The following is a 21285-nucleotide window of genomic DNA, read 5'->3' as shown; positions in this document are numbered from 1 at the left end:
TGTGGAAGGAGTAGGCCTGACTCTATGATGGCAGTGACTCTGAATTAGTTTAAGTGTTCTCATGACATACTGACCCCAGTTACAATCTAGTTAAGCCTATACTGTATTGTGAATTCTGTGTTTCAAGCAGGAAAAAAGGTCACTAGAAAAATGATGCTCATCAAATGTCTTCCTTTAAATAGCACAACCTAACATTTAAGCCACTTTCAACTATCAGAGTTCAAGTACACAAGCAAAATAAGAACAAGGGTTTGGTTACATTGGCTAGCCCCACCTCAACATCATGGGGGAATCCTTCCTATATTCCTAGGTTTGGAGGGGGAAAAGGCAGGCTGTGTGTAAGCCATTCCTAATTTATAAGTGGTCCATGTGATCAAATGTCTGCATAAGGGAGATCCCTGTGGGTTCTCAAAGGAAAACACAGCATTACTTAGAGTAGAGGAAATAATTTTTCTACTTTAATTTATATTTTGTAGGCTTTTGTATGTAAGATGTGTGTTGATGTCACTGGAGTGGTGGAAATATTTAACCACCACCACCCCTTTTTGTTGGTAACATTTGGGCTTAATATACCCATTTTGATTGCAACTTTACCTAGAAAAGAGATAAAAATTGTGCTGACAAAAATGGTCTTCTGCCAGTTTGGTGGTATGATCTTTGGTGATATGAATTTTAGAGGAGTACAAGAATGGCACCATGATCCACATGTGCCCTGTGGACCATGGCTGTCCATCATTTACCTGCAGAAAGATAGAAATAAAGATAGAAATAGAAATAAAGGAATCCTGAAAAATCTCCACCAGATGGGAATTACACAATCATGCCACTTTTACTAATATAACTGTTTCTTGTACCCAGATTATTATCCCAGTTAGAACAGAAATCAGTACACTCTACTCTACGTTTTCCCCCTCAAGTCTTATCAGTGCCTGGCTCTGAAAAAGGAAGAGAGGGTGAATAACATTGAATGAATCGATTATTTAAAGAATGTTAGAAATACAATATACAGCCATCCAGTGTGGTATAATGGTGATGGTGAAGGACTGATACCAAGGAGACCCAATTTCAAATCCACCCTTAGCCACAGAAGCTCAATGTTTAACTTTGGGTTCCTTAATATCTCTCAGCCCAGCCTACTTGGTAGGTTTCTTGTGGGGAAAAATGGATGAAGAGACCACTATGCACACAACCCTGAACTCCTGAAAGACAGGATAGAAAACTAACAAACAAATAAAATAAATTTCTCCCAAAGAAAATACATTTCTGTACTCCGAAAAACACCTTTATATCTTGAGGGTTCAATCCCCTTCACCAAAATAATTTGACTCCACTGATATTTCTGCCACCTCCTCCTCCTCCCTCTTCCTCATCCAAAATTGCTTTCTGGGTTTGCTGAAATAAAAACAGTGATGTTTCATTAATTTCCTACTCTGTCAGACCAGGACCCTGTGCACAGGGGATATCCCAGGGGAGTCAAAAGTCCAGATGGCAGCCACAACCGTACAATCAACCCCCACCCCTTTTTTTTTTACATCCCTGATGAAGAGAACTGGAAAACCTGGACATTTGTGGTCTCCTTTGTGCCATTTTGCTTGGTTCTAATAAAGGCATAACATCATTGTAGTCTCAATTAAGAATCATTTTTGTGTCTGGCTCTCAGTTCATGACCAATAGCATATGTAATCAGAGTGTCCACTGTTTCATTTTTGGATTCATCCCATAACTAATGCCCACCCTTAAGTCTACTTTAATCATATTGTTAATCTGTGTTACTCCCTCTTTGTTAAAGAAATACTGTTCTTTAGTTTTCTGTTAATCAGGCATTAACATTAGAATAGCATAAAAGGATCTCCCAGTCCTGCAGGACCAAATCTCAAAAACTGCCTTCCTCAGACCCTTGAGAAGTATATGGGGGTGGTTTGTTTCTTAACCTTGGGTAGTTAACTTCTGCTGTTTGGAACAAAGAGCTCTTTAATGTTTTCCCCCTCACATGTTTGTTTAGTTCTGCCAGCATTTGCTCTTTCTCCCATTCCATACCCACTTCAAAGCTAGGTCTTTGTAATAATCTTTCCTTTTAGCAAGATTACCACTGTTCATGCAACTCAGTGTGCCTGTATTGTTTTGATTAGCATAGAAGGCGGCATCTTCTGTCACAACGAAAGAATTTGTATTATAATCATGTCTTATTTTAGAGCGTCAGTATAACAAAACAGTGTAACAAAAAAAATTGAAAGGGGAATGGATCGAAGATCCTATTCGACATAAACACAGATCTTATTCCAAATATCTCTCTAAATAAGTGGGTAGGTCACCCGTGTCAACCCACCTCTCCTCTAGATTCCATCATCTCTATCAGAAAACATTTTATATCTAAGAAAGGTTTGTTAAGTAGCTTATCTACCCCTTTTCTCTTATTACTCCCATGTGGGTTTTTTTTTAAATTTCAGAAGCAACAATATATTTGGTAGGGATCTTAGAAATCATGTCACATCCTTTTTGATCCTGTCCTAAAAGAGGATGCTGTGTTGGCGTCAACACAAATGGTAACCAAGATATCCCCTCTTATTTACCTCACCTGCATGAACAAACAACACACAATCAGTGATATCTACATCATTTATTAAGTGGTAATGTTAACAGTTGCTCAGCTAATGCCCCATTGTTTTTCTTTTGTTGTCTCAGGGGGAAAAGCATTAAAATCCTCAGCGCAGTGATTGTATTCATGCCACTGTAAACAAAGATGGAGGATGTTATCATCTCTGCCCATTTCAGTCCCAAATATGTACAGGTAGTCCTCGGCTTAGGACCATTTAGTGACTGTTCACAGTTACGATGGTGCTGAAAAAAGTGACTTATGAACAGTCCTCATACTTATGGCCATTGCAGCATCCTTGAACTCACATGATCCAAACTTGGACACTTGGCAACTGGCACGTATTCATGATCATGTGGGTCATGTGATCACCATTTGCAGCCTTCCCAGCCAGCTTCTGACAAGCAAAATCAATGGGGAACCATGTGATTCACTTAACAACTGTGTGATTTGCTTAATGACCACCGCAAAAATCTTGTAAATTCAGGTGTGGTCATGTGATGTCTTGCTTAATGACCACACTGCTTAACAATGAATTTTCTGGTCTCTATTGTGGTTGTAAGTCGAGGACTACCTGTATGTGTGTTTATGTTACTGATGGGGAGGAGGTAGAGATGGAAAACTATAGAGACAGAGAGCCTAGAAAGGCCTCATTTTCAGAAGGTCTCTCTAGGATTTCATATCAATTATAGAAGGAAAGGGTCAGTTAACCTGAGGTTCATTGGTTCTCCTGGTTTTCCTTTTCACCCAATTAAATATGTTGTGTGAACAGAGCCACACTCTGGTATCTACGCTAAAAAAAAATTTTATACTATAATGACTTAGCACGCCAACTGAAGATTGAAACTAGGTAGGTTGAGGATGGATATGGTCTTTACTCTGTTGTATTTTGCAGATTATAGATGTGATGTAATAATTACATTAAACTTCAAATATTAATAAAGCATTTATTTTTGTCTGGAGCCATCATCATATATGCATTCTTCCACCTATTTCCTGGAATGTAGTACCAGTGTCATTCAAAGGCCAGTTTGGTTCACAGTCTGATCAGGTTGTACAGTTTTGGTTTACATTAACTGCTTACTATATGCAGGATTTGCAAAGCAGGATTCAGTGATAACATCTTTGAGAAATTGCTGGCTGGCCTCTGCTTAACTATTCCACTGAATGAGAGCACATGTTCTTCCGAGCCAGAGTGATCCATTCTTGAAGGACTTAGGCTTTATCATAAATCTGTTTAGTTCATGCTAAGAGTGTATGCTCTTGCTACTTAAGGACTTCCAGATAATTTTTTGCTTGATATATTCTACCAACTACTGATTGTTACAGAACTGTGATGACGTAGATAAATTTTGACACTGCAAAAAGATAGCATTTGATTATTGCAAAATTTGAAGTAGAAGAAAAATAATAGATGAGTACAGGGTAGAGGCACAGAAATCAAATAAGCCATTTTGTGAACTGGTCAAGAAAGATTGCAGAATTGTCTAGCTCAACTCATTTCCTTTCAGACTGATTCAAACAATGACTCACCACTTCATAATAATTTACAGTTCTAGAGATATTATGGATATTTGCATGTATAGTTCAGTGTGACTAAGAGTCAGTAGCAATTGACTGAAGCTTAAACCTGGCAAAGAGATGATCATAAATGTTTAATATTGTATGTCTTGGGTGTTCAGAAAATTAGTCTAGGATTATTTTAGAAGTAACCAGATTGAACTTCAATGAAATGATGGTGAGCCACCCAGAATCCATGACAGGGATGGCTTATAGATCTTGTGGAATAAGAACTCTAAATCTGATACATATTGATAACATGGTTTTACTATATTGAAATTGTCATTGGACAGTTCTGATGATAGTTTTTAGAAACTGCATAAAATAAATACAAATTAAAAAGAAAACTCAATGCTAAGTTGAGTGACTAGGTTTTTTTTCTTTAAACAAGTGAGGTCTTCAAACTATTCATTAATGGTCTTCTAATTTTGAAAAGTTAATTTTAGTCTTTTGCGATTGATATTTTTCTGATTTGAACCTTTCCTTTTGCAAAACTGGCCTGTGCTCTGGCAATAATTCATGGAAAGATTTTTTTAAAGCCTTCTTTTGAAATCACACATTATACTGGTTTTAATTTTAATTCTAATATGCTCAATTTTTTATTAGCTCAATAGATTACCAAAGTTAAAAAATATATTGCATTCTTTTACCATTTAATAGACAGGGGAAAGGAACAAAAGATTGACTGGAAATTAATGATACATTTTTAAAACAGCATGTCTTGATTTTGCCATTATATACAATTTCAAATGTAATACCTCCCCAGATGTTTAGTTTTGTAATTTATGGCAGAAATTCAAAAATAATTTGAGCTGCCATTCTGCCACTGAGTAACATGTATTTGTTGGACTTATTCAAATATCACTCTTCCCTGGTGAGAAGTCACAGTTCATCTACCTGTCTCTGTGACCATCTTTCCTGGAGGAAAAAAATATCAGAGCAGCACATAAAGAACAGAGGCTCCTTGAAGTCCCATAAAAGTTGCTGAAAGCTATGGTTTCTTTCATTCTTATCCAGACAGTGACAGACAAATAAGTAGAAAAGGCGAAAAAGACCATTTACTTACTGTAACAGCAGGAAATCAAGCAAAGAAAATAAACAGGACTTGAATTCTCGAGCATTTAACCTGCTAGTCAGACAGTTTTTTTCTCCTATAGTTTCAAATCTGTGGGCATTTGTGCACTGGTAAAATGGCAAAGAGGAGGCAGAGGAACTGAAGGCATGTGAGATCGGTGGAACTCCCACTGCTAAAAATGCAGCTGTACAAACATAGCCCGGGCTTTGTTAAAGTAGGGCGGGCAAGACAGGCAGAAGCCGTTGAGCTGAGCTGACCTATTAAACCCCTCGCAAAGACTGTACCTGAGCAAATGCCAGCAGCTACGTGCAAATGTTTTAAAGTCAGCCAATAAGCATACATTTCCTCCCTTATTTTTTTTAGAAAGGAAAAGAAAGAGAGTGGGAATGGAAAGGGAAAAAGGAAGGGAATGTCAATGTTAGCTAGACAATTTCTAAAGTTAATATATATCAGTGCTTGAAGTGCCTCAGTGGCAATCATTTGACTACTTGCCAGTGTAATGGGGAGGAGAGGCGGGGAGGGGAGAGGAGTAACTACAATAACTCAGGAAGTCTCTTAGTGAGGTGTAAAGGTTATGCAATAAATTAAATGGTTAGGGGGAGGATGTAGAACAGCTTTCAAAGATGGTACTTGGAAGTATTCAGCTATATTAGGCAAAGCAGGTGAGATCAGGGTTGGGTTAAAAGGGCATGAGTATTGAGGTTTACAGATAATTTCATTTCTAAATACACAACACTAAGAGATCCCAAGTCTACCTAAATGCCAGCATACTACAAATCAAGGGCCCATCCATTTGTTCTTATGGGCATCATTATGGCTTTTTTTCCTTCTCTCTCTGCCTCTCCCTTGAATCAACTGAGCAAACAAATAAATGTGAATTTTGGAAATGTGCTGATTTCCAAAAAAGTCTTGTGCCCTTCACAAAAAACTACTTTTCCTATCACATTATCATGACACTTTTGAGCTTTCTTTGATGGTGCAAGAAGAATGTTACCATTTCTCTGTTTCATATTTCAACATCACTCCCCTGCCTCCCTGACTTCTGGTTCCAGATCTAAAAGGGGGGGAAATGATCGGAATACCCTTATTATATCTTCTATTTGGGATTTAATTAAAGCTTAAGAAGTCAGGTAAGCTGCAGTCCACTGACTAGAAGGGTGATTATACACAAAAAGCCAGATACCAACAAATCCCAGTCACCTCATTGCTAAGGTATTGCATTCATGGGAATTTTTGAGACCAATTTTCTTTTCTTTCAATAAATAAATTTCAACACACATCTAATGAATAGAGAATGGAAGGTAGTCATTGCAGCAGCTATTTAGAATTACTTCCTGCCTGCTACAGAAACAGTAGTTTAGAAGATGTGATCTTATATTATGGGATAGCGATCTTCATTACATGCAAGGGATGCATGAACATCCTCTGAACATCAGCTGTTTCTGGAATTACAGAGCTGCCATCAAAATACCCTCTTAAAAGATCTTTCCCAGTTCCCTTCCCCCTCCTTTTCTAAACATTTCTGAACTGTATATGACCTCTTTTAAACTCAGTCCCAGCACCTCTAAATGCATAGTGGAGTTCTAGCTTAGAAAAGCAGAGTAATACATTAGAAAACAAAAGAAGCTCAAATAATGGGACATGAAACTTACCCAGTTTAAAATTAAAATCAGGTGGCTTAAACCCAGAGCAAACTAAAGCAAAGCACATGGATCAGGGCAGGAAAATACAGAGCAAAACATGCCACTGTTGCTACTTGCACCCTTTCTTGCAGTCCATACTCCATTTGCCTTTCAAATACATGAGGGTAATTTCCCACCTGGATTTATGAAATTAAGAGCAAAGGGAGTAACATCACTCCTGCAAGTGATCACAATCCACCAATTAAAGAAAGATGCTAATCCCCCTCTGACCCAGTAACTGTTTGACAGGAATTGGAGTAAAAACCAAAAGAGAAGAGGTTGAAAGATGTTCTGAGAAACATTATGCAAAGTGGAGGTTGGTCTGGCAGCTGTCTGCAGAAGAAGTAGGCCCACTTGTAGCAACTCAGTAAGCCATAGAAGTTACTGAAGAACTGAGTACTAGTAAAAGTCAATCTCCAATAGAGATGGGAATAGAACCAAGATTACCCTGGTTGTGTTTCCAGAATGTAATCCATTGGTCTGTGGATTTTGCAGAATCAAAAATTCAGGAAACATTAAAATGGAATGTGATGTTGCTTCTGTCGTCCTGATCAAAGTCTTTGATAGATTATGATCATCAAATACTCAGACTACACATTTTCATTAGGTTATATTTACCACATTCCTCAACTCTTGGCAGGACTGGTGATAAATAAACTATTCCATAAACAATATAGTCAATGACATGATGATTGGCAATTCTGGGAGTTGAAATCCAACATATTTGGAGACATCATGTTAGGGATGGTAGTGAAAATGAAACCCTAGTTATGGACCAGGTATTCTATAATCCCAGTAACCTCTTGTAATACTGTTCTAAAATATTCCATACTAACTCAAATTAAGGTTCAGTCAAAACTTTTATATTAATTTGTATTTAGGCTGTGATTATTGGCAACCCGTTTTCTATTAAAACTTTTCCCTACTTAATAACCTTGTGATTCTGGAGTTATTTTTAAAAATTGTTAAAATGTAACAAGGTTTTATATGTAACAATTCATATTATTGTTCTATTTGTTTGAATTACATTCATTTAACACAATCAGTTAAATGTTGAAGTATCCCTTTCAATTGAAATGAAATATAATGAACCCTTCATTTTATAATGAACAAAAGAGTCAACTTTCCTCAATGTCTCTATTCCTATGCTATTTCCACAAATATTGCTTTTTTTAATCAATGAAGTCAGGAAGCAATTATGTTTACAGAAATGATGAATAACTTATTGAAGTGCTATAAAACAACATGTAGTGAAGTGATTGTGTTAAAAATGTATTAACTTTTTTCCCCCAAGGGTCAAGTTTCATAAAAGCAGCAATGTTTTTCTTGAGGAACTTTAGCCTAACTTGAAGTGTTTGAAGTTCTGCCTGCGACCCATGTCCTGTCTGCACTGTTAATCTCCTGCCTACTTTGATGTTTCCCTATGGTTAGGGTTAGGCTACCTGAGATCATGTGAAATTCTAATGAAAAGATGACAGCTTAAGCAATACTTTTTCTCAGTAGTAGAGTTTGACTGCGACAGTACTGTACAGTTTAGCAAGTAAGGTAGTTGGGTCAACAGTAGCATATGTATGCACATGAAAATTTATGTGTATATGTATGTATGAATGAATGAATCAATAGTTTTTATATATTCAGTTCACACAGAACAGCCTTCCCCAAACTAATGTCCTCTAGATGTGTTGAACCTATATTCTTCAGCCAGTATGACCAAAGATCAGAATTTAACACAATTGGAAAGAACAAGCATGAATAACAGGATACTAAACTTTCTCTTATGTCCAGTGAACAAGATGTACAAATTTATTTATTTATATTTATTTATATTTATTTATTTGGGGGCCAGGAGAGTAAACAAGCCCACACTATTAATGAATGGTGTGTTTGGGAGCCACGTTGTGTTAGTTAGCTGGGTTGGTGTGTTTCTTTTCTTTTTCCTTTTTTCAGTAAACATTGTATTTATATTGTATTTTAATTCCTGGCCAGACTTGCATTGGTGAACTGGGCAGCCATGTAAATAAAAAGCTAACAAACCAACAATGGTTCTTGAAGACTTTAGAAGATTAGCATCCCACTTTTTGTAGATTACTTTTACCCGTTGCCTAGCAATTTCTTTGTTTTAATTGGTTTAATGCCTTCTAATCCTGCAAAGTCCATTTGAATGCAAAATTGTTTTCAAAATAAAGTTGACAGGTCAATTCCTCAAATACCCTTCAGTTCAGAAAATGCTCACATAACGTCAGGTTCATTTGCAGAATTCCACAGAGCATTCTAGAAAAGAATCTGAAATAATGTAATGTACAACAATACAGAAAGGAGTTCAAGAGCACTATGAAATATTGACATTTCTGTTGCATTTTGGGCTCAGCCTCCCATTAGATGCTCTTGCAGAGATATTTGAGGATTTGAAAAAAGTTGCTTTAATTGGTTCCACATGAAATCAGTTAGATGAAGATTAATTGAGGAGGTATAGTTCTGGTACTAAGAATACTATAACTAATTTTGTAGGGAAACATAGATTAATGGTATCAAAATTAATATGAAATAAAATCTAGCTTTTTCATAATGGAATTTTGCTTTGTTGAAGTAACTCAAAGAGTAATTACTGATTTAAAGAAAGCAACCCTTAACCAATCAGCATTTGGAATAGTTTCAAACATTTCAAATCATGTTTTAAATTGGTGAATGAAGAACTATTTTTCCCCCCATTTTAAAGACTGTATTTATAATCTTGAGGGAAATCTTATATACATAAGCTTGTTTGGCCATCATCTTTGCCTGGTCATTGAAATAATTTGTGTCAATTATCCCATTTAAAAAGTACTCCTTTTTAAAAAAATGCTCATGTGCAGACCCACTTCAAAAGTCAAGTATGTGTACGTATATATCATTCCATAAAAAATTGGTGATGAATGCTTACAGTTCTTTAGAGCACAGGCTTTAGATGGTAATGTACTGTACAACTCAATATTCTTCTCTTTAGAGTAGCTATGCATCAGAAGATCTGAAACAGATGAAAGACACGAACAGTTGGAAATATTGAATACACAGAAGTGGCAAAAACCAAGAAGACAATACATGATTTTAACATCTGGAAAGAGAACTGCAGAAGAATTTTCTTATGTTGACAGTCACAGAATATACAGATGCCATTTAAAATGTATATATGCAAAATAATAAATGCATGTATAATGTATTACTTCAGGGCATTATAGGACTAACTAACTACTTATTATAAGAACTAAATAATTGGCCAGCAATTTTATTTCCAAGCTTGTATTTGTTATTCTCCTATAATTTTCAAGGTGCCCATTTAAAAGGGGGAAGGGACATGGAGAATAACATGGAATGAACAAATAGCAAGAATTGATAAGCAGGAAGAAGATTGACCATACCTTCTCCTCACTGTTTTTCCTGTTATAGATTTCCCTTTTTCTTATATTTCATTGGAAAAGGGACAATTCTTAAACTTAGATCAAAGTATCTCAAATACCAACTTTGATTTTCCTTAATATATGTTCAAAATGCTGTATAACAAATGAAAAACAATTGTTGCAATGGTCTTCTCTGACTTGGAGGAGTTAGAGGGACCTGCTCAACCTCCAGATCTGGTAAACAATCAATCACTTGAGAATGACTAAGTCAGTACTCAGCTGGAGCAAATGTGGGAAGAGTCAGCTGTTAAGGCCCCAATTCCAAAGGATGCATCAGGAACTCTGAAGAGCCAAGCAGAGGTTCTCTGCTTAACTTCTCAAAAAACCAAGACATGAATGCCCTTAACAGAGGCACACCTGCATGTGATCTATACTGTATTAGAACAGCTGCCACAGCTGCTTTCTTCATTAGGAACAATGACACTAATCTTAGTTCTGTGCTCCTGGATTCATGATTCCTGTTTGCATGCTGAACCATGGCTCTTTGATCTGGATTAACTAACTCTTGGTGACTGGGCTTCTGGACTGTTGTGGACTTACACTCACCTGTGCTCTCTTTTGGCTTTGGACTGAACTCTCTCTGGCAAGATCTTGCTCCTCTGTAAAAGTAGGTGGAACATGCATGTGTTTGCAGCCAGTGTCTTTCCCTCTGCTGTATGCATAATTGCTTGCTACTCACTAATAAACTACTTGTAAATCAGTTCAGTATGTTACTGAAGCAGGACAGTAATCAGATAATAAATACATTAAAACAGATCAAATTTTCTATTAACAATAGGCAGACTTCTGTATAGAATTACCTATTGTTCTCCAAATATTGTTTCACTCAAACTCTATAAAATACAAATCCTCAAACACTGGATTGAGATTAAATTCTATTGTCCCATAAACAATGATGAAAGTATTGATATGCTTCAGCTTAACTTGTTTCAAAGAGGAAGTTGATAACTAGATCCTGCCTGGCATTTAACTAATTCATATTATATGTAAAGAAAGTATTTATACAGATTCCTCTCTTGAACTACAGCAAAATCATCCTTTTTGGTGATTCAGGGGAAAAAAATCTACCCCAACTGTTGCCCAGATGCCCCATCCTCTAAAAACCAATCTGGCCATCTAAAATAGGGTGAAAAACCATTTATATTTATCTACTATTGCATCAGACTGTTTATACTTAGTCCTCTCTCCATGAAATCAAAAATACGATTACCATAGCAGTTCAACATTTTCCAAGACTGTATTCTACCAGCAGAACTCACACACTGTATATGCCACACTGATGGCAAGTAAACTATCTGGAGCCCAGCCGAGTATCTCTCCATAAGTCTGACTGAAAATATTTCCCAGCTGTAATCTGACAAAGCAAAAAAAACAGAAGTGGGAATGCAATGGGTAGGTATCAAAATGCTACCTTTTCTTTTTTTACTTTAAAACCTTTCTGCCTCCAACTTTTTAAACTAGATTATTAGGAAGCTACATCTAGTGATATTTTTGACTTGCTAATTATTAACTACTGTGCCAAAAATGAGCCATTACAAGGCAGCTAGAGTAATTTTTCTATGCAGCCAAGACCAAACCTAAAATGGTAATGTAGAAACAATTCAGTCAAATGGGCAAACATTGTATAACAGCTCAAAATGGTTATTAATTTACAATATTCTCCACAAAGTAATCTAGTTCTGGATCCACAATAATTACTCCAAATATTTCCATGATTTCAATTCGAATAGGAACATTTTCCAAAAGGATGAAACTCAAGTTAGGGAAGCAATATATGTAACTCTTAATGCAGCATACTGAATTTAGATTGCATTTCAGCAACAAAAAAGAATGATTCTGTCACTGTGTCCATCTTGGTGTGTTTTTTTTCCAGAACCTAACATAAAAAATAAAAATATTTTTTATTTTATGATACTATTAAATACATTATCTGTACAAACAGTAATAATGCACCAAATTCATTTAAGCCAGGATTGGAAATCTGTAGCCTTCCAAACCAGCAATCAGTTATGAAGAATGTTTGGGATTATAGTTCAAAAGCAACTGGAGAACCACAGTTACCCATCTTCTTTTAGGCTATTATTCCCCCATGGTGTTTCAACACTACCTATAGTTTGAAGGAATTTTAATGGGCCAGAAAGATGCCAGTGATGGGAGTCTAAGGATAATTCAGTATGTGAAATTAGTAACCCATAAACAAAGATCTTCAATCTATTATGCCCCTTTATTAAATTACTGAGGCAAGGTTTAATTAAATGATTTTGAAGATGTAAACAAAGTTAAGAATAAGAAATAATTCAAATTAAAAAGTGCCTGTCTTAAAAAGATCATCAAGATATGCAGTCTTAGAAGTATCAAAAAGGGGATGTTTAAAACTTTTTGTTCAGATAAGAGATCTTGGAACCTATTTTGGTCAAATACCAATAGATCTGATTTGTGGTATCTCTTCTAGCTTGTTCTAGCTGTATTGTGTTTCAGGTTTTAGCACAGCATTGCATTTCTTAGTTGCATCTGGAAATAAGAAAAGGTTAGGTTTGAAAGGTCACTCTCAATGTGCTGAAAGACTAAAGAATCTGGGAATGTTCAGGACAAGCTTGATCTCAGAAGACTAATCCAACTTTCAAATCAAAGATAAACAGGTAAGTTTGAATATCAATCCTCTAATCCTTTGGGATTCAAACTTTTTGTAGGCATTGCACCTTTTCCTTTTTGGCCTTTTCTATTTCGGATAAAGCTTTTGTACTAAGTCATTACATCATTCAACAGCCCTTTTATTTTTTTCCCACTGCCCACATGTGTTCCTGATGTCGCCCATCTCACTACTCGCATACTTACATAAAAGAATTGTTAAAGAATGAATCAGCAGCATGCTGGGATTCTCCATCAAGGGAATTGAAACATTTTGGTTATAATTCACAAACTGTTTTACCAAAAAAAAAAAGAAATTCAAGAAATTAACAGAAGTGTTGTATAGGTATTAGTCAATCTAATCCAGAGATAATTACCAACATAAGATATATGTGTATGTTTATCTGTTTAACAAAGTAATTCTTATATATTTGTCAGTGCAAAAATACCTAAAATGGATTTCTGATAATATGGTATCCTGGGTTTTAATTTAACTTGATACTATTTTTAATACTCAAAGCAGGAGTGGGCAACTTGCAGACTTCCAGCTTTTGCAGGCCTACATCTCTCAGCATCTCTAGTTCCTAATGATGGGAACTACTGAAGTTGCAAGCAATATTTGGAAGTTCCTAGCTTAACGTGAGCTAGAGATACATAAACAACAGTGGGCTGCATGTTTGCTGATTTTACATATGCCAGTCAGATAAGTTGCATTGCCATGTTTAATAGCATAGATTGAATCTGGTACTGGAGAGAAACAGAAGAAAAAAAATCCCCATGTTACCCCAAAAGTGGTTGTTTTGTCAAAACAAGCAGCATTAGATATTGATTAGCATAAATTGTCAAGCTGATTGATGGCCTAGACTCCATCCTCATTGTAATGTGTTGGGCAGCGTTGTCTAGTCATATAAACTCTGTGTGTGTGTGTGTGTGTGTGTATATATATATAAAACTTTTTTACTGAAATAATTATAGAACTATTATATTGCAAGGGTCCATTTACACCACTGTATGTAAAGCCCTGCTGTATGCAGCAATCCAAACTAAAGCATCCATAAAAAATATCTAACTAAACTGTGCTTGAACATAAGTAAAGAAGAGCCTACTAGTTTTCTGAGTAGTTGGTATCAAATTGCTGTAATTCCTAAGAACATTCTCCTAACATTCAGTTGTGCCTTGAATCCATTATTTCATAACCTGGCCATTAGGAATGATTACAGAATGGGTCTTGAGCTTCTTCTATGTGACATGATTTCTCATTGTGTGTTACAAACCATAAAAATCAGTAAAATAAATAATAAATTACATTAAACATGAGACTTAAACCACACAATAATAAACAAATAACACTAACAGACAAGAATGAAAATATAGGTTTTCTTCTAATGCTAAAAAGCAGAAAATGTCAGTGCCCATACGGCCTCAAGGCAAAGGGCATTTCAAATTAGGATGTCACAACACACAAGAACCTCTCCCATGTCCCCACATAATGCATCTTTCCCATTCACAGGACACAGGAGATGTCTTCCCTTCCCCAAGGTTGTGATGTTCAGGCAGGCATATAGTGAGTAAGGTGCTCCCTTAAGTATCAGGGTCCTAAATCTTTAAGAGCCTGAAACATTATTAATAAAACCTTAACGTCTGACCACTAATGTATAGGAATCCAGTGCAATTCTTTTAGGAAAAGTATTAGGCAATCCCTGCAGCATGATCTGTAGTGAAACTGGGAAAATCAGAGATGGATGTCATCACGGTACTGGTAGCACCCAGTACCAAAACCCTTTGTGACCTCATCCAGCAGTTTAATTAGAGAGCAAATACCAAAGGTGACTAAATAGCCATGTGCATGATGCCATAGCCCAATAGCTATGGGATCAAGCAGAAGGTCCCTAAACCATGCTCTGGAGCTGACCATGGAAGTATGCATGAAGCCGATCAGCAGCCACCCTATTCCATATGAAGGAGATATTCATGATAGAGTAGAAGTTGTCAAATACTCCCATATCCAGGGGTATACTCTTTAGGATGGGCTGCACTAGTGCCTCTTTCAAAGTAATTATGTAATGAAGAACCTAACACTCCCTTGACTGATCTCCGTAGAATACTTCTGGTAGATTTTAATAGCTGAGGCCGGCATGGTTACAGACTACTTGTCCACATTTTCCAACTAAAAAAAGTGACATAAATCCCTAAACAAGAACAGGGAATGCTCTTGAAATTGCCAGAAATGCTGCTAAAATAGCAAGTTCTGCATGGATGTGAGTGACTTTCTCCTCAAAGTGCCTAATAGGTTCATAGTTGGATGTTTGATCATCATGGCAATGACAGAGGGTTTAGGAGCAGAACATTGACATCCAGAACTGGAGAAAAGAGGATTGAAGGGGACACGATCACATTGTACTCTGGTAAGGGAGAGGAGATAGTGTGGTTCCATTTGTACCTCCAGGCACTACCACAAAGAAGGCTTGCCTCCTAGTCCAAAACCTCTTAATCTCCCATGGAAGAGGAATTCAGAGCAGGCCTTCACCAAATGTCCAAATTGGACAAGCAGAATCATACTTGGCAAGGCAGTCCCTGATACAACTGAGTGGCACGCTATACAGGTTTTACAGATGATAAGCAGCAGTCAAAAGTGGGGCCGGAAGTCTATTGGATCCAGTGCAGCAATCACAAGACTGGTGGGGTTTTTTTGAGTATCAGCAACTAGACTCTGGCCACCGCATTCTGTACCACCTACTGTATATTTCTTCAAAGGCAGCAGTCCAGTCATGAGGTGATCAGTGTATAAGTCACTGTTACTAGGGCAACATGGTCCAGGTCAGGCTACATTTTGCATACCATCTGAAACTGGGCAAATGTTCCTCAGGGGACATTTGGGACTGAAGTTACCAAAAACAGTCAGAGTGAGAGATGCCTCTTTCAGGAGAAGGTGCACCAGTGTCTCCTTTAGGGGAATTGGCATTACACCTGGAGGAGACATTTATGACCTGCCAATCCAGACACACTGGAAATGCTGGATCTATCCACAAATGGTAGAGTTTCTACTACTCTGGATCCTATGGACTTCTTCAAATTCCATAAGCTTAAAAGAAACCCAAGCTGAAATATCTATCAAGTCTCATCTGCTCCAAAGTAAAAACCAGATCAAGTCTGTGCCTGCCTACATGAATCAGAGCTACCAATATCTGGACAAGCCAAATGTCACTGTGGTGGCCATGACCTCATGAGCCAGCTACAGCCTTCTTCCAGGGCATGGAGTTAGAAGTTGCCCAGGCTAGGAACATTGGAGATTGCAAAACCAGCCCTGAAGTGAAGTTCTGTGGGTTGTGAAGGGCCACTACTGAGCAGCTGGGCTTTCAGTACACCATCAGCTCCCCTAAGCTGTCCCTGCAGCCCAACCTCACACACAGGCACTCATGACCAGTCATCTCCAGGTGTCAGCCTTGGGAGGTCATCCAAAGAAGAAGCACACCCAGAAGTACTAGCTCTAACTTTATTGTGAAGTTACATTAACAGAATCTTGCAAGTCTGAAAGTACATCTCTCCCCCCTGCTCCACTCGCCTTTATAGCCCAAGAAACTTGGGAAAATTCCTTCTGAGACATTTGCTACACTCACATTCCTTCTGCAGACTCAGCTGCTGCCTGTCTGACCATTGTCTAGTTTGTGGCTCCTCCGCCTACCTCAAGGTCATTCCTACATGCCATTATACCAGGGCAGTGCTATTTTTCACTGCAATTGTTTCTTATATGATAGCAGCCGCACCTCCTCCCTAGCTATGTCATTGTGGCTGCTGCAGTACCTGAAACACAGGAGAAGATCTTATGTATTACTGAGACCACATCTCTACCACTGCTCAGTGAGATCTCAGTAATACACACCACCTTTGTGCAGTCATCTACTACATGAAGGATCGATGCAGTTTATTGTGCAGAGACCTGATATTCAACAGTACAACAGTTTAAGTTCAACTTAAACTGCTGAAGTTTGAAGTCTTTTGCTGTATGGTTCAGTGTTGTGTATATTAGGAAAACCCCTGCACTAGAAGCAGTCCAGTCTAAATTCTTGAAATCTATGTTCCATTTGCCTTGCTTAATCACAAATGCAGTTCTTTGGTGAGAGCTTGGATGTATCTCTTACGACCCATATGGGGCTATGCCATTTAAAGTAATTAACAGATATATGGGTGTGAGTCTTTAGCCCATCTTGCAGTGATAGATGTGTTTCCATGGGGAAGCATAACATTATATCTAATCTGGCCCACCCCACAATCTTTATCTATGCTGGACCTACATAAAGCTGGATATGTAAAGGGTTAGAATTAATACTTCACATCTTTGCTATAATTATAAATCTTTCTATTCAATAACCAGTATTGCAAAATGTCCAAAAAAGTGGTCAAATTTTGTGCTGTAGCAATAACTGTTAGAAGCCATAAGATCTGAATGTGATCTAGGTATGCTTAGCTTATGCTATGAACAAGCTTTGTGTGTTGGAGGCTTTTTTCTTTTGTTTTATGACTGTATATAAGCTAATAAATAAAATTCTGCTACTCCTGACTGTGATACACAGAGTACTTGTGCTGTATTACAGGCACTGTGATTTTTGCTATCTGCAAATGATTCACCTTTCATCCAACTTACTAATAAAATATGTTGAAGAGTCACCACACTCAGGGTGAAAGTGTGGCATTCTACCCAATGACTTCCTCTGACTTGATGAGAAACCTCTGATGATCATTCTTTGAGCATAGTTTTTGGGCCAGCCCAGGATCCAATTAATTTTCATGCCATCCAGATAATACATAACTAGCTTGCTAATTAGAATAACATGGAGTATTTTGTCAAACATTTTGCTAAAATTAAGGTGTGCTAGGTCTACAGCATTCTCACATTGTTTTGGAGAAGTTACCTGAACAAAAAGTTGGATAAGGTATTGGTTTGGCAAAGCTTGTTCTTAACAAATCCATGACGACTTCTCATAATGGTCATGTTGTCTTCAGTGTACTTTTAGATCTACCACTTTGTGATTTGCTGAATGCTGTGTAATCCTTTGGAACCTCCTTTTCCCCTTGTTTTGAAAATAGAGGGGGGGGGTGTCCTCCTCCAGTCATTTGGCACTTCATCCATTCTACAGAATATAAATATTTAGCCAAGCCATCAGGAAATTATTTCAGTACTCAGCAATTCCTCTGGTCCTGAGATTTAAAGTCATACAAAGTAGCTAGGTATTCTTTGCCCCAATTTTTATTAGTCAGAGGCTTTTATTAGTTATTTATCAGAGACCCTTCGCTGTTGCCTGGTGGAACGTGTCCCCTCTTCTCAGGGCAGCCTGACCCAAAGGAGCAGTTCAGTAGTTCTGCCTTATTTTCGGCTACATGTTTGCAATTTGCTTTCTTCACTGAGATAGGCTGCTATACTCATTCTTTTCTCTTACTTTTATTCTGAATGTATTTTAAGAAGCTTTTTGTTATTTCTAGTATCGTTTGCCGATCCAGCTCATTCTGAACATTAAACTTTCTGTCACTGTCCCTATTTTTTTTACATTCTGTGTGTGCTCTTCCTAGGCAATCTGTCCCTATTTCCATTTTCTATGTGTGTCTGTCTTTGTTTTCGAATCTTCACTAAGCTTTTAATACAGTGAGTTTGGTTGCTTGTACTCTCTTCCATTTTTTCCTCGCTGGAATTTTATCTAATTTAGCTTCTAATACCTTATTTTTAAAAACTCCCACCATTGTGACTCCTTTCCTCATTAACTTTTCCTGCCATGGAATCCAATTTATCACTGCTCTGAGTTTATTAAAATTTGTTTTTTTGAAGTCCAAGGCACGCATTGAACATAGCTTTTGTTTCTCTTAATATCAAGAACTCCAGCTTTATATAGTCACTTTCTCCCAATGTTCCTTTTACTTCTAGTTCATCATCCAAATGTTCCATAGTGTCACTATCAAGATAAGGATTGCTGATCCTCTTGTGCTTTCCTCTACTCTCTGAAGAAGAAAGTTGTCAGCAAGACAAGTCAGGACTTTACTAGAAGGACACTATTTGGCAGACTTTGTCTCCCAACAGATGTCAGGGTAATTTCCGGAGGAGGAGGAGGAGGAGGAGGAATTATTATTATTATTATTATTATTATTATTATTATTATTATTATTATTATTATTATTTGTCTCAAGGTAGTGTGCAGAGTTGAAATAAGACACTTACCCCAGGAAGAAGCAAGTTTTGTGGAGGAGGCAGATTGCCAGACAACAAAAGACCCAGTGAAATATTTGGGATTGTATTTGATAGGCAGTACAAAGGTATATTTCAAAATAATGACATCAAATTATGGGAAGAGATTAAAAAGAGATTTAGAAAGATGAAAAAAAATTAAAAAATCTCCTGTTAGGATCAATGGCAACTGCTAAAATGAATATATTTCCTAAGATAATTTTCTTTAATTTCAAATGATATCAATTTCAATTCCAGAAAAAAAAATGGTAAGATTGGCAAAGAAAAGATAACAAATTTATTGGAAAGGAGGAAAAAAAACCTAGAGTAAAATAAAAAAAGTTACAAGTTTCAAAAGATAGAGGTAGACTTGCTCTCCCAAAGTTTAAATTATATTACAATGCAAGGTGTTTGTCATAGATAATGAAATGGATAAAATCCCTGAATAGCAGAATGTCAATATTAGAAGGTACTGGTTTAGCCAACAGAATTCACAGATATTTAAGGCATAAGGATACAAAAGAAGATAAAAGAAGACAAAGCCTTAAAAGGACATATAAGACAGAGCTTGATAAAAACACAGAATTCCACAAAAACCATAATAAAACAATAAACGAGTCCAGCAATCTTACTTTTTGTCTCACCCTCAGATGCCTTTTATTCTGGAGACCATTATTGTAAGAAAAATGTAATTATGTATGTGGATATGGTGCACCCAGATTTTAGAAACAGGCTAAAGACACAGCAAGTATTATTTGCTGAAAGCTGAAATTTACCATGGCTGATGCAAATTATGAATGGAAGAATAAAAATGTTTAAAAGTGAATTTTTATTCTTTTTAAAGAATAAAAAGCGACCTCAAGAAAGAGGCTTTTTGACAAATGACAGAATTTGAAATATTTATAGAGAATGAAGACCACTTATTAGCATGTGTATATATAAATTGCTATTAAAATATAACACAGAGACAGAACAAGTAAAATTTTGTATGATAATCATTTCCTGATTAAAATATAAATTGACTTTCAGAACTGTCAGTACTGAAACTTGCCATTATTGCCACCACATGTCAGAAACATCTCATTTCATTAATAGATGAACACTGAAATCAGAAAGAGAGAGGGCAAGGGCATTGCTTTTATAAAATTCACAGTTTCTAGCTGAGGAAGATGGAAAGAATTCATTAACCAAAGGACCAGATCTGGAGACTTCTCTCCCATCATCACTTTAGTCACAGGGGTCTGAATTAACTTATTTCAAATTGAATGTTTTGGAGGTTATAATCCTATGATCCCTGGATGGGTATCTCAGAGGCTAAAGAATCTTTCAATTCTTCCCATCCAAGGACAGAGAAATAGGTGTGCCCATAGGGAAAGTAGGAGATTGGATACCTCCTACCAATTCACTGTAGGGGTCACTACTACCTCTCACTGCTCCACTATTTGAAGGGCTGATTTTGAGGAGACAGAGGTGACAGTGGATCTTCCTATCCCTTTGGTATGTCCACATAGCATGGGAAGAGCTATGCAACCTGGAACTGGCACAGTTCACTTAAAAAAAAAAAAACTTACTTGGATAAATATAATTTTACTCAAATATCAAATTACTTGATCTGGGCAGCAAAAAAAAAAATAAAAAAAAAAAATCTAGTGATCAACCAGATCTGGTAGCCTTAAAAAGTTGAGTTCCAACTTTCTATTAGAAAATATCTCCAAATCAATGAGAAAAAAACCTAATTCATCCATAATAGCAACAGACTAGAAAAAGCCACTCATTCCTCTTTTCCATACTGCTAGGATTGGCCAGCAAACGTTTGAGATGTTTTTAGTTTCTGATGTTACAACTTTCTGTACTGAGTGATAGGTCTGCTTTGTCTAAATGAAGCTGGGGACATGCTCTCTTTGCTATGGTCAGGAAAAAAAAAACCATGTTTCTTGGTTGGCTGAATGTTTTACTCTATAACAAGAACTTGTATGTACAGTTGGGACAATTGGTGCCTTGATTTATAGGCTGATAAATTACTGTCGGCTTGTTGGACAGAATTAAAACATAAAACTCCTTTGAGTCATTCTTGGCTTCTGATTCTTCATGGATGTGCCCAT

Source organism: Python bivittatus, unplaced genomic scaffold, assembly GCF_059951505.1.
Source record: "Python bivittatus isolate LINGU-HERP-01145 unplaced genomic scaffold, Pbiv_v1 ctg000610_np1212, whole genome shotgun sequence".
NCBI classification, from domain to species: Eukaryota; Metazoa; Chordata; class Lepidosauria; order Squamata; family Pythonidae; genus Python; species Python bivittatus.
Note: the sequence above shows the minus strand (reverse complement) of the source record.